The sequence below is a fragment of the Sinohyriopsis cumingii genome, chromosome 2 (genome assembly GCF_028554795.1).
Source record: "Sinohyriopsis cumingii isolate HCF-2022 chromosome 2, ASM2855479v2, whole genome shotgun sequence".
Classification (NCBI taxonomy): domain Eukaryota; kingdom Metazoa; phylum Mollusca; class Bivalvia; order Unionida; family Unionidae; genus Sinohyriopsis; species Sinohyriopsis cumingii.
In genome coordinates, this window is record NC_142962.1 from 158337831 (window position 1) to 158354912 (window position 17082).

At 32.8% G+C, this 17082-nt stretch overlaps 1 pseudogene across 1 annotated transcript in view; it reads right to left on the reverse strand.

Annotated features, from left to right (window-relative positions):
- LOC149806186 (uncharacterized) overlaps positions 1 to 17082 on the reverse strand; it is a 68397-nt pseudogene that overhangs the window by 15878 nt on the left and 35437 nt on the right. Inside the window, exons 5-11 of the transcript XR_016419866.1 lie at positions 16671 to 16709; positions 14608 to 14646; positions 12786 to 12821; positions 11353 to 11510; positions 8613 to 8741; positions 8128 to 8202; positions 6876 to 7008 (exon numbers count right to left, since the gene is read on the reverse strand). The product of XR_016419866.1 is annotated as an uncharacterized LOC149806186 (transcript). The remainder of the gene's footprint in view (positions 1 to 6875; positions 7009 to 8127; positions 8203 to 8612; positions 8742 to 11352; positions 11511 to 12785; positions 12822 to 14607; positions 14647 to 16670; positions 16710 to 17082) is intronic.

The following is a 17082-nucleotide window of genomic DNA, read 5'->3' on the forward strand; positions in this document are numbered from 1 at the left end:
CCCATCAATACTAAATGATATATCCCATCAATACTAAATGATGTATCCCATCAATACTAAATGATATATCCCATCAATACTAAATGATATATCCCATCAATACTAAATGATATATCCCATCAATACTAAATGATATATCCCATCAATACTAAATGATATCTCCTTTCAATACTAAATCATATCACCCTTCAATGCTAAATCATATCACCCATCAATACTAAATCATATATCCCATCAATACTAAATCATATATCCCATCAATACTAAATAATATATTCCATCAATACTAAATCATATATCCCATCAATACTAAATCATATATCTCATCTAATATATCCAATCAATACTAAATTATATATCCCATCTATACTAAATCATATGTCCCATCAATACTAAATAATATATCCCATCAATACCAAATTATATCACACATAATAATAAATCATATCACCCATGAATACTAAAACATATCACCCATCAATACTAAATCATATCACCCATCAATACTAAATCACATCACCCATCAATACTAAATCACATCACCCATCAATAATAGATCATATATCCTATCAATACTAAATAATATATCGCATCAATACTAAATCACATCACCCTTCAATACTAAATCATATATTCCATCAATACTAAATCACATCACTCATCAATACTAAATCATATATCCCATCAATACTAATTGATATATTCTATCAATACTATATCATATATCCCCTCAAACCTAAATAATATATCCCATCAATACTAAATTATATATCCCATCAATACTAAATTATATCACACATAATACTAAATCATATCACCCATCAATACTAAATCATATATCCCATCAATACTAAATCATATATACGATCAATACTAAATCATATATCACACATGATATTAAATCATATCACCCATCAATACTAAATCACATCACCCATCAATACTAAATAATATATCCCATCAATACTAAATGATATATTCCATCAATACTAAATGATATATCCCATCAATACTAAATCATATCACCCATCAATACTAAATAATATATCCAATCAATACTAAATTATATCAGACATAATACTAAATCACATCACCCATCAATACTAAATAATATATGCCATCAATACTAAATCATATCACCCATTAATACTAAATCACATCACTAATCAATACTAAATCACATCACCCAACAATACTAAATCATATCACCCATCAATAATAAATCATATCACCCTTCAATACTAAACCACATCACCCATCAATACTAGATCATATCACCCATCAATACTAAATCATATCACCCATCAATACTAAATCATATCACCCATTAATACTAAATCACATCACTAATCAATACTAAATCACATCACCCAACAATACTAAATCATATCACCCATCAATAATAAATCATATCACCCTTCAATACTAAACCACATCACTCATCAATACTAAATCATATCACCCATCAATACTAAATCATTTATCCCATCAATACTAAATTATATCACACATAACACTAAATGATATCACCCATCAATACTAAATCATATATCCCATCAATACTAAATCATATATCCCATCAATACTAAATCATATATCACACATAATACTAAATCATATCACCCATCAATACTAAATCACATCACCCATCAATATTAAATAATATATCCCATCAATACTAAATCATATATTCCATCAATACTAAATAATATATCCCATCAATACTAAATCATATCACCCATCAATACTAAAAAATGTATCCCATCAATACTAAAAAATATATCCCATCAATACTAAATCATATCACCCATCAATACTAAATAAAATATCCAATCAATACTAAATTATATCACACATAATACTAAATCACATCACCCATCAATACTAAATAATATATCCCATCAATACTAAATCATATCACCCATCAATACTAAATCACATCACTAATCAATACTAAATCACATCACCCATCAATATTAAATCATTACACCCATCAATAATAAATCATATCACCCTTCAATACTGGATCATATCACCCATCAGTACTAAATCACATCACCCATCAATACTGAATCATATCACCCATCAATAATAAATCATATCACCCATCAATACTAAATTACATCACCCATCAATACTAGATCATATCACCCTTCAATACTAAATCATATCACACTTCAATACTAGATCATATCACCCATCAATAATAAATCATATCACCCATCAATACTGAATCATATCACCCATCAATACTAAATCACATCATCCATCAATACTAAATCATATCACCCATCAATAATAAATCATATCACCCATCAATACTAAATCACATCACCCATCAATACTAGATCATATCACCCTTCAATACTAAACCACATCACCCATCAATGCTAGATCATATCACCAATCAATACTAAATCATATATCCCATCAATACTAAATCATATATCCCATCAATACTAAATCATATCACCCTTCAATGCTGAATCATATCACCCATCAATACTAAATCATATATCCCATCAATTCTAAATCATATCAACCTTCAATACTAAATCATATATCCCATCAATACTAAAGCATATATCCCATCAATACTAAATCACATCACGCATCAATACCAAATCACATCACTCATCAAAACTAAATAATATATCCCATCAATACTAAATCATATATCCCATCAATACTAAATCATATCACCCATCAATACTAAATCACATTACCCATCAATACTTAATCACATCACCCATCAATACTAAATCATATATCCCATCAATACTAATCATATATCCCATCAATACTAAATCATATCACCGTTCAATACTAAATCACATCACGCATCAATACTAAATCACATCACCCATCAATACTAAATAATATATCCCATCAATTCTAAATCATATCACCCTTCAATACTAAATTATATATCCCATCAATACTAAATCATATGACCCTTCAATACTAAATCATATCACCCATCAATGCTAAATCATATATCCCATCAATATTAAATTATATCACACATAATACTAAATCATATCACCCATCAATAATAAATCAAAAATCCCATCAATAATAAATCATATCACCCATCAATAATAAATCATATATCCCATCAATAATAAATCATATCACCAATCAATACTAAATCATACATCCCATCAATATTAAATCATATATCCCGTCAATACTAAATAAAATTCCAAAAGCACACAATTTTGGGTTATCAATGACTGTCTTATGTCTACACTGGAAGTAAACACATTTGCTTGTTGACCGTTTGAATGATTCGTTTACCACTGTTAGCCTCAGTAACATGGCTCCTTTACTCACCCAGCAACAGAGAAGTCTAGCTGTTTTGCCAAACATACTTTTCTTATCCCAGTCAGGTTGTTTCAGTCATGGTGTTCACGCGCTTGGATATAATTTTAGAAAGAAGAAACCCTTGAAGGAGTTGTTACAAACTGAAACAACAACAACAGATATATAACAAAACAAAATTCACCCGTAAAGCAGCTTAAGGTCTCTCCAAATCTGATAACACCATACAAGTTGAGAAACTGTTGTTTTTTATTGTTTGTATGCATACTTTTCCTCAGCTCAACATTTTGGGTTCAAAATAAATCACTGGTATCTGTATTAAGACTTTCTCAGCTCAGATAATCTTATGCTGTTCATAACTTTAAAATTATTGTCATCGTCGCTATCATCAACCTTGGAAAGAAATCGAAATGATGAACTAAGTTCGGAATCAGACAGCTTGGTGCTCTCAGTAGTCTGTATTTTAAACACGCATTTGTAGAACTTACTTCTATTGCAGCAAAGTTCACACTACAACAAAGTGCTTGTTCCAGGGCCCGACGTGTGAAACATATTTAATTTAGCAAGCATTTATATCAAGCCAAAGCACCCAGATGTGTAAACATTTACCTACCTAAAATGAAACAGATGTCCCGACAAGAGCTATCTTACTTCTGTATGACTTATTTCGCGACAAACACTTTAAGGGTTAACAGCTAAATAAAAATTGCATACTGTACAGAGTACTGCTTTATATACGCGTCTTTAAAATAATTTGCGGAAGTCTTAGTACGACATTGTTCCCCAAGTAACGAAGTTGTACACATCTGCGCGTGAGGGCTGCATCTCTGATAAGTGTATGAAGCATGTAAACAGCTACTATATAGTCATGTGCAACTGGTGACAATGAATATCATGGTGAATTGTTTAGTGACACGTGTTTGCTGATGAAAGAATATAGATCAAACGAGGACGTGTGTATATATATACATATATATATATATATATATATATATATATATATATATATATATATATATATATATATATATATATATATAATGAGCTCCATTTCCAATAAGTAAGCCCCAAATACTATAAACTGTTGCTTTGACAGTTTAGTGGGCTATGTCGGGATATGGTTTTAAAATGTACATTATCTTTTAAGTCCTAATTTCGAGTTAGTCTCTTTGAAAATTTTGGTGTTTAATCTTCTCATACATAAATGCATTGATATTTGTTCTTAAATTAGCCTGTATTCCGTATTAATATGTATAAATAAAAATATTTTAAAGATATACACTTTTCAATAGTCCAAATATCGCACACATATCTTGTGCAGCTCCCCTATCTGGTCAAGTACAGTGAAGGTAGAGCAAAGATTATGTCATCTTCATAACAATGTGTATTTCAGTGTTTTGTGGATTAAGGCAAGTCGTTTATTGAAGAAGAATGGCGCTTTTATATACAGAGTGGTTCAGTAATGTAATCTCTGTTATCTGTAACGACCAGCTGGCATTTATCGTATTTGTCTAAGTGTGGGTCACCTAAAAAAAGACAAAGCCTGTTGAAGTCTGCTGCCTGAGTAAGGGTCCAAAGGGTCTGTGCTCCATATGCACGAATCTTCATCTTCAAAATGCATGTTACTATGATAAAAGTGCCAGGTAGATGCACATAGTACACTGTACGCCCTCTTACATTTATGAATTTGGTTATGGCTGCATATCAGGTACTTGTGTTAGTTCTACGATGTAAGAGGTGGACCGCGATGTTTACAACTGGTTAGGCACCGTCTGCTTCATCCTAAACAATTTCTGTTAGCAAAGCGTAGATCTGAGATAATTTAGGTAAACTGCAAATTTTACCAATATGTTTTCAGTCAATTTAGCCAGTCTGTAATTGTTTAAAGCAGCAGTCAGTACTGGTTGAGGTATAAAATGGAAAAAATATGGAAAATATAAACCTCCTTAAGTTAAATGAGTGGTAATTCATTCAAGATGCAACAGATGAGGCTTTACCTAACAAAATAGAGAATATTTGAAAGATATTTTAAATTTTAAATACTACATTTGGACAAGGAAATGATCGATTTGAAGCCCATCTATTATAGGTTTATCCTGTTATTCATTATTTGTCCTCACAAAGGATGAATATATTCAAGCAGATGCATGGTACAGAATTCCAAAGGAAGTTGTCACAACTTAAATACTCTTTAAAGCAGCATTTAACAAGGTCACATGATATGCACGAACCTCAGGCGAGCAGAAAATACGCTAAATGGTCGGCAAGATCGAGTAAAGCGATACAATTAACAAGAGATCGCGAGTTTGAAACTCGTGGCATCCCAATTTTTTGTTCTTCATTTTACTTCATTTTTAATTTTTATCTCCAAAATTTCTTTAAATTCGCGCACCCTAATTTTGTATCATTATTTTTTTACTTTTTGATTATTATGTTTAATCTTTATCATGTGATTCTATTCCCAGGATGGATAATTAAGCAAATAAAGATTTATAGAAACACTGACCATGACTCATGACCAGCATTCTCTGAATAAATGTCCTTCATACTTTCCAGGTCATAGTTGTAAACGGATACACATTTTACGTAAAGAGATAAAAGGGACATTATACAAATAAAGAATAAAACAAACCAAATATTTTATGTGCGAAAGTTTAATAAAATGTATCATTCATTAATACACAGATATATGAACAGTTTGGACCTTTTATGTTTTATTTTATGAAATGCATATTAAGTTCGTTTTGTTTTAGTATTCTTTTCAAAACCCAACTTTAAGAGAACACCGAATATTGTTAAGTACATGTGGGTTTCAAAAAGCTGCGCGTGTTCTGTTCTGATAATAAATTTGATCTGAGAGAAATGTAATAAAAAGGTGTGTTTTTTAATTCAAATCAAATAAATACATCACCTTAAAACAGTGTTTCAAAAACTTATAACATTCTTGTACCACTTTTGGGGCATTGGTGATTTATTTTCTGCCACGTACCCCTTGACACCATTTCACGTATCAACATGGTACGCATGCCAAACGTTTGGGAAACACTGCTTTAAAATATTTATTAATTTTTAATAAAGTAGGAAGCTTTCTTGGAAATGTTGCCTTAATGATTATTCGCTGACAGTGGGAGAAAAAACATCCGTAACATACGGTTAAATTTTTGCATAATATAATTAATATGCACGTGCTTACCTTGCGTTAAAATGTGGAAATACTAGTATTCGACAATATATAATAATTGTGTGAATTTCTGTATGTGAATCAGCCAGCGAGGTAATGTACACAATGATAGCAAATATCAGGGTGACACAAATTTTTGAAGCCAAATTCATCTGTCGACTTAATGACTACCCAGTGACAGTGAACTGTCACCGTAATGACGGTTGCGCTGCAACACACACACAAAAACACACACACACACAGAGTAAACTACCATCATCAACACCACCCAAGTGTTTCATGGTCTTGCAAAAGCTACGAGAAGATACAGAAGAAGGTTACGAGGAGGATGACGAGGAAGAGAATGAAAACAACATTTTAGTGAACTCACATCCGAGTGGTTGAGTAGTTTCTTGATGGAACCAAGAGTCATCATACGCCAGCCGTTGGTAGAGTCAGTTCCAGATAGTCCAAGGTTGTGGAAATAATTCAAAGAATTTCGCCGAAAATCATTCAACTTCATACTAAAATTAAGCAGAATAGCGCAATCATCATGTGAAACTGTATATATGATAAAACGTTATTACAAATTTGCCAATCTTCTTCTCTTTAAAGGGAAATTTTGAACCTGACATGATTCATAACAAGAGGCCCTAACGGAGCAAAGTGTTTACCTGACTGATATTGGCCTTAAAACAAAAACGCAACAGTAATCAACCGAATAATCCAAGCTGAAAAGATATCTATGTCAGTATGCTCCTACTGATTTACCTAAACTCTGTTGAGCTGTTTGAGAAAATGACATGACCTGTTACTGAACACCTTACAATAAACTTTATTTAAAGTCTGTTAAGAACATTGTGATAAAACTTCATTCAATATTATAAAAAGTAACAGCAAACATATGAACAAAAATCAGTATCGTTTGTACAAATGCAAAATGCCTTGATGCAAAAAAAACACTTTTTGTCTGTCTTGGTTATAAAAGAAAAATGGTTTGAATCTCTAATATATGTATACCATGTAATTTAAAGGGACATTAAATAAATAAAGAATAAAACAAACCAACTATTTTATGTGTGAAAGTTTAATATATATCATGTACTTTGATATATTTGGTGACGATGAGTATACTTGACGTCAAAACATCATTTTATACAATACCTAAAATGGTGTGCTGCCATGGCAACCTATTTAGTCAAAATGTGTAGCGCATTGTGAGAAGCTGGACATAATGGCAAATGTGGAAGGACGAACAATTCACAAATAACGGAGGACGAAGGAGGTAGGTCCGGGTAGGTGAGCTTGTATTCATCAAACTACAACCAAGAGTTGTATTGTGTCTCAGCCATCATGACATCGACATGAAGGCAAATGTTGTGACACCAATGTGAATACAAGTTTAGTACAATTAGACTAGTTGCGTTTCCTGTTAACGCTGAAATTATTTTCAACAAATCTAGTATCCAGTTAATGATTCATTTTCCATCTCAGTGTACTGATATATAAATGCTGTCGCAAAGAATAAATGTTAAATCCTGGATGACAAAGATAAATTTGTATGAAACGAACGCTAAATCTGACGTATTTTACGTAAGAAGACATGGCAAATAAAGGTTAATATACATTACTGTTCACTATACCTTGGATCGAACGAATGAACTTCACAGCCGTAATATTTAATTACATCATCGTCAAATGAAAAATCATTGTTAATTCTGAAAAACAAACCAACAAATTCAACATCATATTTGAGAACTATTAATGATGCACTTATTTATTTTAGTACGACCCACTCGAGATAATCATATGATGTTACCACCATTTGGGTTGTGCAAACTTATCTCATTCTGTAATAATCAAGAAAGTAAAAATTCTTTGTTATAAAGAAACTTGTATTGCATGTCTAAAATAATGATACACGAAATGTATATTTTCCTCAAATAATCTCAATATTACATAATATTTTAAGTCGTTAATTACTTTCCATATATTATTGATGTGTGTTAAATTTTCTGATGTGTCTTCTATAGTGTCAATTTCATGTGCATTTTATCAGTAGGTCAAACTTCAATTTTTTTTTAATTTGCCATACTTTACCTCAGTTAGCATTACAGTCTGTACATACCCGAAAGAATACACCAAACACGGTGACTTCGGTTTGAACTTTTCCATATCACATACAAACCATCCGCCATCTTGAACAAGTCCCATGCGAATTTTTCTCGGGCAAAGTAATTGTGGGCGCTCAATATAGCTGACAAAGATATTTAAAAATGAACATGACAGCTTCCATTAAAGTCTGTAGCTTTTGTCAGAATTGTCTGCTAAACTTTTGTATCCGATTAGAATACTAAATAATTTAGAAACCACTTTGGGAGATATATCACCAAATAGATATACGTATTTTTCCTTGGAAAAAAAACCCCTACTTTATTATACCCGTTAAGTGTTTGTTTCGTTATGTGTACAAACTGAGGTAAAAGAAACAAACAAAAAATAAATTTAAAAAACTCAATGAATTAGATGATGAGTGTTTAGTTTATCCTAATACACTTTACAGATTGATAATTAACATAAATCATTAACACAGAAAATGACATATAGTCCGCTGTAGAGGCTGTAAAATATACAATACAGAATGAAGTCTTTATATTAATTCATATGTACTTATTTCTAATACTGGTTTATGTTTTATACCACTCAAATACTGTAGTAGCCTGTCGCTTTTTTGTCCAATCTAAGCCAGTGATTTAAATCTACTTTTGACAGACAGATTAAACTTTAGTATGTGCATAAAGCATTAGAAAGTGTCAAGAAAGTCCTCTCAAAACAATCGATGCGGTAAACTCATACAACATACTACCAACGTTCATAATATCAGAATGACACTGCTTCGTTTAAAAACTTATTGAGTCTTGACATTTATGAGCATGTTAGTGGATTTCATTTTGATGGAGAAATTCACCATAATATTGAAATTTCTTGCCATTATCTATTGCAGTTATCCGCTAAGACCTTGCTACCATGATCTGAATCAAAACAAGAATTATGGATAACAAACACATACTGCTTTATATCCAGAAAGGAATTCAACATATTTCATGTGATTTCAATTTTTATACATATTATAATCAACCAATATATGTCTAACATTTGTGTTTTTTAATACTATTACAGACATACACAAACACACACTGTCATGTTTACCCCGACCCAGAGTAGACCCAGTTTGAAACATGTATAATCAAAGTAATTCTGACAAGCCATTGTTTGATGTTAAACATTGCCGCAGGCTACCACTAATCCATTACGTAAGATTGTTGTGGCTAGAAGTGGAGAGCCGGACCTAGGAGTGCGAAGCCACCAGATAGCCAATTATCACCTAGGTGTGGAAACGTTTGTCCAAGATCAAAAGAAGTTGCCTGAAGAAGTGGGAGTGTCTTAACTTCTTTTCCCTGCAGACAGACAGACAGGTTGAACTGGCCGCTAAGACGATTGGACAGGGTCACAGCGCCACCCAATCAGAATCGAGTAGGGGAGAGACCCTGATTTGGGTAGATAGTTATCTCCGCGTCTTCCGGCAAGAATTAGTTCGCTAAGAGAAATTACCCAGAGGAGAGGTTAGCGTAACTCCGAATAGCCATTCGTTATTGGCGGGAAAATCTTAGAACAGGAAATTCTAAGTACAGACAGCTTCAAATAAGGTCAGTGAGCTATTTGTTCGGTCTTTATGGAATGCGACTGCATTTTAATTGTAGGTCGTATGTATACTTTATTATTACTAGAATCATAGTACGAAGAATTACGTTGTTTTGTTAATATGTTTGAATATTTTGAAGAAATGAGTTGATAGTTGTAAAGAATTATATAGCTTGGTAGCCGTCGTAAAAGTTAATATTGTAATTCGCTGTGTGGGTATTTTATAGTAGACTAACACATGTGTTCATGTGATTATAGATTTTGCCATTGTTGAATATTTCTGTAATGTACAGACTATGCGTCTGATTGTTGTCAGATTGTAGTACGATGAGATTAATTATATATGTGTATATACTGACGTGACGCAATACGTATTGATGTCTGTATGACAATTCGCTGATACCGTGTTATTACGCCATTGTTTACCCTGCAAGAAGTGTGTGGGAATTTCGATGTGTACGCATGCGTGACAGAGACCGTAATAGCCTTATCTGATGATTAATTGTTGATCTAGTGTGAGGTAAGATTCGATAAAGCATATGTTAACGCCTTGTGGTTTTTCACAGGAAGCTTTGAGGGACAGACCAGTTACAGTTTGGTCCCGTAGTCTCAGATAGAGAGACGGAGGAAAGGAGAAGAAAGGAGAGAAGTCAGGAGAAGGTGAAGTCTGGGAGCGAAATTGCAGGAGGAGATAGCAGAGAGGGAAACGGAGACGAAGGAGGAGTTGGAGAAACGGAAAGAAGGAAGGAATTAGCGGGAAAGAAAGAGATGAGTAGATGCAAGGACAGGGGGAAAATCGAACTCACACTGTAAATCACGGGATGAATTAGGCTGTCACTTGGTCGAGGGAAAGACGACTGATTGGAAGTTATCGTTTATTAAATTATCAAATTTATTAAATTGTTATTGATTGAATTTCATCTTCGTGTTCTCTATAATTTAACCGTCGGCATAGCTGACTGGGGGCTCAGAGCTGTAAATCTACCTCGTCACTAATTTAACTTTCTAACCTCACGAGCCAGAGTGGAACTTTCATCATAATTTAATTAAATTATATTGGAAGAACCCCACCCCAATGCGTGCAAACGTCACACACACAAACAATTAAATTAAACGGCCTGTTTTAATACTTGTGCTTTGTTGGGTTACATGTAAGTATTAATTACTTATGATAAAGAGAACTTAGTTCTTCAAATGTCAGTTGGCTTAATGTGGCTTCCGGTGGTATCATCAGATTCTCGTTGTTTTTAATGTCCAAAATTATAGGACTGGCATTATAGTCTGTGTCCGCCATACACATAACATCCGGAATTATACGCATTACCTTTAAAAGCACAAGAAAAAACAAAAGCATAAATTGAAAATGAAAGTCAGACAGGGGGTCTTCGAACATTTCCAACTTTAATTTTAGCATGTGCATGTGTATTTTACCGGGTCATAAATAAATTGATTGCACCTTATCTAGAGGTTATGTCAGCATAGAAATTATGTTTGGTTAGAAAACCAATTTACCCAAGCTCCAGCATTTGTGCAAGTGTAAACATAAGGTCTGTTACGGATCTCTGTATCACCTTTAAAACTATAAGAAAGTTTTATTTAAGTCATGTGGTTGATGCCAGTTATATTTTAAGTTTCTGTAATTCCGTGGCCGCCTTGTTGAATTCATAACAAGGCTGATTGCCGAAGTCAACAACTATTTACTGTTTAGGTCAAATATACCACGCATAAATTAGAATGGTGATTCCAAAAACATCAACTGAAACTAAGAGTGAATTAGCCCCGTTTAGCATTCATAAACAATCTAATTGTTGATTGATTCAAATGACCGAGAAGGTCACCAATTGACTGTTTAATTTATTTCAAAATCGAAGGTTTTAAATCTTTTAATGAATCAGATTTTGTTGATTTGGTGCACATAAAGACCATATAATGAGAATACATGCATCATGTATTCTATTATTCAGCCTGTGTCATTTCTGTACGAGTCATTGAGAAGAAACAGTGATTTATTTATAATAGTTGTTCGTTGAATTATAAAAGTTGAAACTCTTTAATTTAACAATCAGTACATATCGAATTATGCACATTTATTCAAGAACTGGCATATTTAAATAATTGTATAGGATTGTGTGAAACTTTCAAGGATTTCAGTGATATTTTACCTTCACGGGAATATCTTTAAGTAAAAACATTTGAATTTAGAAATTTGATTCTTCAGTGGTGCTAGCATGTTAGCACATAAACACATTAGAACCTTCATTAGGAATACCTTTGGACGGGTTCAATTGATTGTACAATTAAGATTAGTATTCTAGGAATGCATACATTGTAAATTAATTATTTTTAGTTCTTTCACATTGTTTGATTTTATATTTTATTTTAACAAATTTATATGAAAATCCAACGTCTGTTTTGCAATCTCTAATGCAAATATCCAGATGAAATATGTGTAAACTCGGACTGTATCTTTCAAAGATAGAGGTTAAACGCTTTATTGTATGTTATTTCCTAAATCTAAAAAATTATACTAAACTAGGTCTGGTTTGCTGGTGATATATCTGCTCATTTGTCTAGAATGTAGGAGACTGGATCAACTTACAACTGGTGGAGTTCCTCTGTACGAGGGCGATGGCGGCTGAAAGACAAAGACAAAAAAAAAATGTTTCTATCCACAAGGAGAACGCGGACATGCGCTAAACCAGGGATTCACAACTCAAATTTTATATAGGTCAGAATCGACCTTGATTGAAACTAAGTGGGGCGCAATGCAAATGGTTTGTGTCTATAACAAAAGCATAAATACGCATGTGTAAAGTAAAGACACGGGCCTTGGGCCACAATAAATATATTGGCAGGCCATTAAACAATGGCTGGCACATTATTTCTTTTTGGTATCCACAGGTATACTAAACCAAACTATATCGTTTGTATCCACAGGTATACTACACCAAACTATAGCTGACCCATTCAATTTTTGGTAGTGTATTCAAAGCATCTGACGAATGCTTCCAGATTCAACGTCATCATCGTTACCATTCTGAATTGCTTTATTATATATATATATATATATATATATATATATATATATATATATATATATATATATATATATATATATATATATATATATATATATATATATATATATATATATATATGTATATAGTGAAGAATAGTATACTGGGAAACGCAATTGCAAAGATTCTGTATGCATTGAATATATTATATCACCTGTATAACGATATGAGATTGGGGTTATTTAGGCGTATGTATGTATGTAGATGTGTTTATGTGTGTAGTGTTTATGTATGTATGTATGTATGTATGTATGTATGTATGTATGTATGTATGTATGTATGTATGTATAGAGAGAAGAGAGGGAGACTGAATTGTGTTTTGGTGTCGAGCTGTGTTTGAGCATGTGTGTTAGAAAATGTATACAGTAGTCTTTTAAAGCATGGATGTTATTTACTACATTATTTACAACTGAGGTTCAAAATGAATGACGATTCAGCAAGAACATCAAAAACAAAGTCTAGAGATTTTCCCCATGTAATTTATAATGGACATCCACTGATATTTAACAGAATGCTGACGCAACTCCAACAAAGACAAAGATTTTCATAACAATAAAGTCAAAGATACGTAGAACAATAAGGAACCTGTGATATCCAATCATGGACATATGCAGAACAATTTTGACTAGCGGTTCCAAGTCATATACATGGGGCCTGCGATACTCAGTCATGGACATAAGACATGTCATGGAATTTGGAGACTCGGTAGCTCAGTGGTTAGTGTACCGGACTCGTGGCAGAAAGGATGCAGGTACCAATCCTGCCATTACACAAGCTTGGGTCAGTTACTGTGGTGTGTCCTTTGGCAAGGCAACTTACTCCAATTGGCTGGACATTAACATAGCCTACTTGTGTTGCTGTGATGTAAGGCAACAAACGATTCATTATATCAATCTTTTATTTCTGAACTCCTCAATAGCCATAATAACATCCATAATAACAGCTATAATAACATCCATAACAAAAAAGATTTTCAAGAATATACAAACCAAAGGGTCCAGAAAATTGTCTTTAATATAAAAATTGTGTAAATGAATGCGGAATCATGAAAGGTAGGTCACTGTAGCTCATTTCTGAATGGTGGTTCTGTACTTTTAAGCTCTATGCACATAAAGTTTCATTACAGGACAAACAACAGTGTTCGAAACATTTATCTAAACACATTTTTAACACCACGCCTCTTCTGACAATGCATGCCATATAATATAAAGTCTCCCACATTTCTGTGGAAGCGAACGAACAAATGGTTGAGGACAGAAATCAAGGAGAAAACGTGGAAAGGGACCATGCGATTGTCTAAGTTTTGTGATACCACGTGACGAAATTATATTAACATCTACTAACCTTTAGACTGGATTCTTTGGCTAAGGATGTATTCGACTTCTGAAAAAATATATAATTTTGAAAATACTATGTCTGACAATGTTGTCTAAATCTAATTATACCACGGGGTATTCGTCTTCACTAAATCCAATTCAACAGCGGGTAATTGTTTTTACTATCAAAAGTTTTCAGTAACACTGAATGGAAAAACTTAGGTGAGACTTCAAAATATTTTGCCTGCTGTATTGGCAGCCGTTTTCAAGACTGCATTAACTTTGAATGATAATGATAGAGGACTGAAAATAACTTCGCAATGTTGCCAAAATTGATTCCTATGTCTGTCAAAAAGTATTCATCTTCATCTGAAATTTCTAACACAACATAAACAATTGCACAATGTACATTGTGGTGATTTTTTTTTTAGAGAAGTGATTGGAATTGTTCACGAGATTATTTATGGAGACAATATTGCTATCAACGATATTGACCATTTATCACCATGTTTAGAAAATATAGATATGATCAAAACTATCTGCATTGAAGAAAAACATTAAAGAATAGTCACGTTTCAATTTGGTCTTTTCAAACATAGAATTAATGTACTCTACTATTTCCAAAACTATACAGATTTAATAATTACTGACAATGATGCTGACATCGAGATAAGTAACATCATCCATGAGACCAAGATTGTTACGACAGTGCAGTATGAATAAAGAATACAATACATATTTTTGACGAGGGCAAATGCGCAATTTTGTATCGGCAGTATTTTTCAGTAAAGCTTGAAGATCTAGTTAACTTCACAAGTGGAGTTTGTATCGTTTCGATAAACACAAAGATAGACTTTGTACAGGACGAACTTTGATTTGAAAATCACACGTTGACTCAGTATACGCAATAGCTGCTTATATAATAAACTAAAGGAAAGGCGAAATTGACAAATTTGAAATAATTATTTCCTTTGAATCGATAGGGGAAACTTGCAAATTGTCTGAAACAAAAGTACTCGATTCTATTGATGGTGCTTACTTCAATCATTCGAGTACCTGCTATATATGGTCCCAGCTTAATGTTTTCAACATTTTCACACTCTTCACCTTAAAAATTAAAATATCATCAAAACCATCCTTCACTGATGGTCATGACAACGGTTTTCTAATTCGAAACTTAGGCTCAATCCAAATCAACACGTAATTCTTTGTGAAGTTTAATCAACGGCTAGTGCATACAACACGTAGCTAAATCAAATAGAACGATGCAATCCAAATTAATCAACATAATTTGCTGATCAATCCCATTAAAGTTTACTGTTTGGAGATGACCCTTCATAAATAGGACAATACTGTATTGCAACTAAGATTTGATATTGTCCTATGCGGATTGGTCAGTTTAAAGGTCAGCTGGTTTAACATGTATTGGATCTATTTGGATAAAAGCTGTAAGTGTCAGCATTGATGTTTAAACGTATAACCAATAATAAGTTTGCAATGGAATGATATTTCTGGAAAAGATTAAAGCCCTCCTTGCGAAAAAAAACCCAATAAAAAATCCCACAAATCATCAGTTTTCAGATAATGACCAAACATGTTTCATCCACAACTACAAACAACCTAACAAAGACCAAATGTTTGTCTATCTTTAGCAACTCATGCAGTAATTATTGAATGTCGATATAATTTTACCAAGCAGTACTCGATTGCCTTGGTATATATGCTGTATTTCAGATTCTAATATACACCATGTGACTTTTTCGTCATTTCACATCAACATAAGGTGCGATGTCATTATTTCATAGCACTAAGCTCACAATGACAGGCACAGCATCCTTGATGGACTTTTTTTTCTTCTCATTTTATACACACAAATCTTCATCTACCAGTCAAAGAATTGGAATATAATGATTTATGTCGTTTTCTTGACATAAACAATGCGGGTAGCGCCTCATTAATATAAATAGAAATTATCAAATATAAGTTTATATTGTACAAAAAAGAATTTTCTACAAATGCATTGCACTTTTTCAAAGATCGATAAAGCAAATTTAGTTCATGACAGATTTGAAGGTATTTTTAAATGCCAACCTTTGGGTCTTTATAAGCGCTTGTACCAGCACTAATTCTCTGTAACGAGTAAAGTAAAAAACAAAGTTGAAAAATGATGAATTACTATGAATATATGAGAACATTAATTCACTTCTTTTGTAAAGTAAATTTAAAGAAACGATTTGAAAAAACTTGTTTGCACCATCACCAACAGAATAAATGAAGTTAATTACAAAATTACAGGCTAGAAAATACTGCCGAACAACACCGGGTAAAGGGCAATTTTAATAAAGATATCAGATATGGATTTAATAGCGATATCAGTAAAGGTTCAGGGCAAGTTTAATACCGATATCAGGTAAGGGTTAAAGGCAATTTATGAGCATTAATAGAGTATTAACTAAATAGCATTAACTAAATAACACGTGTTTTTATGTTGGCAATGCTGTCA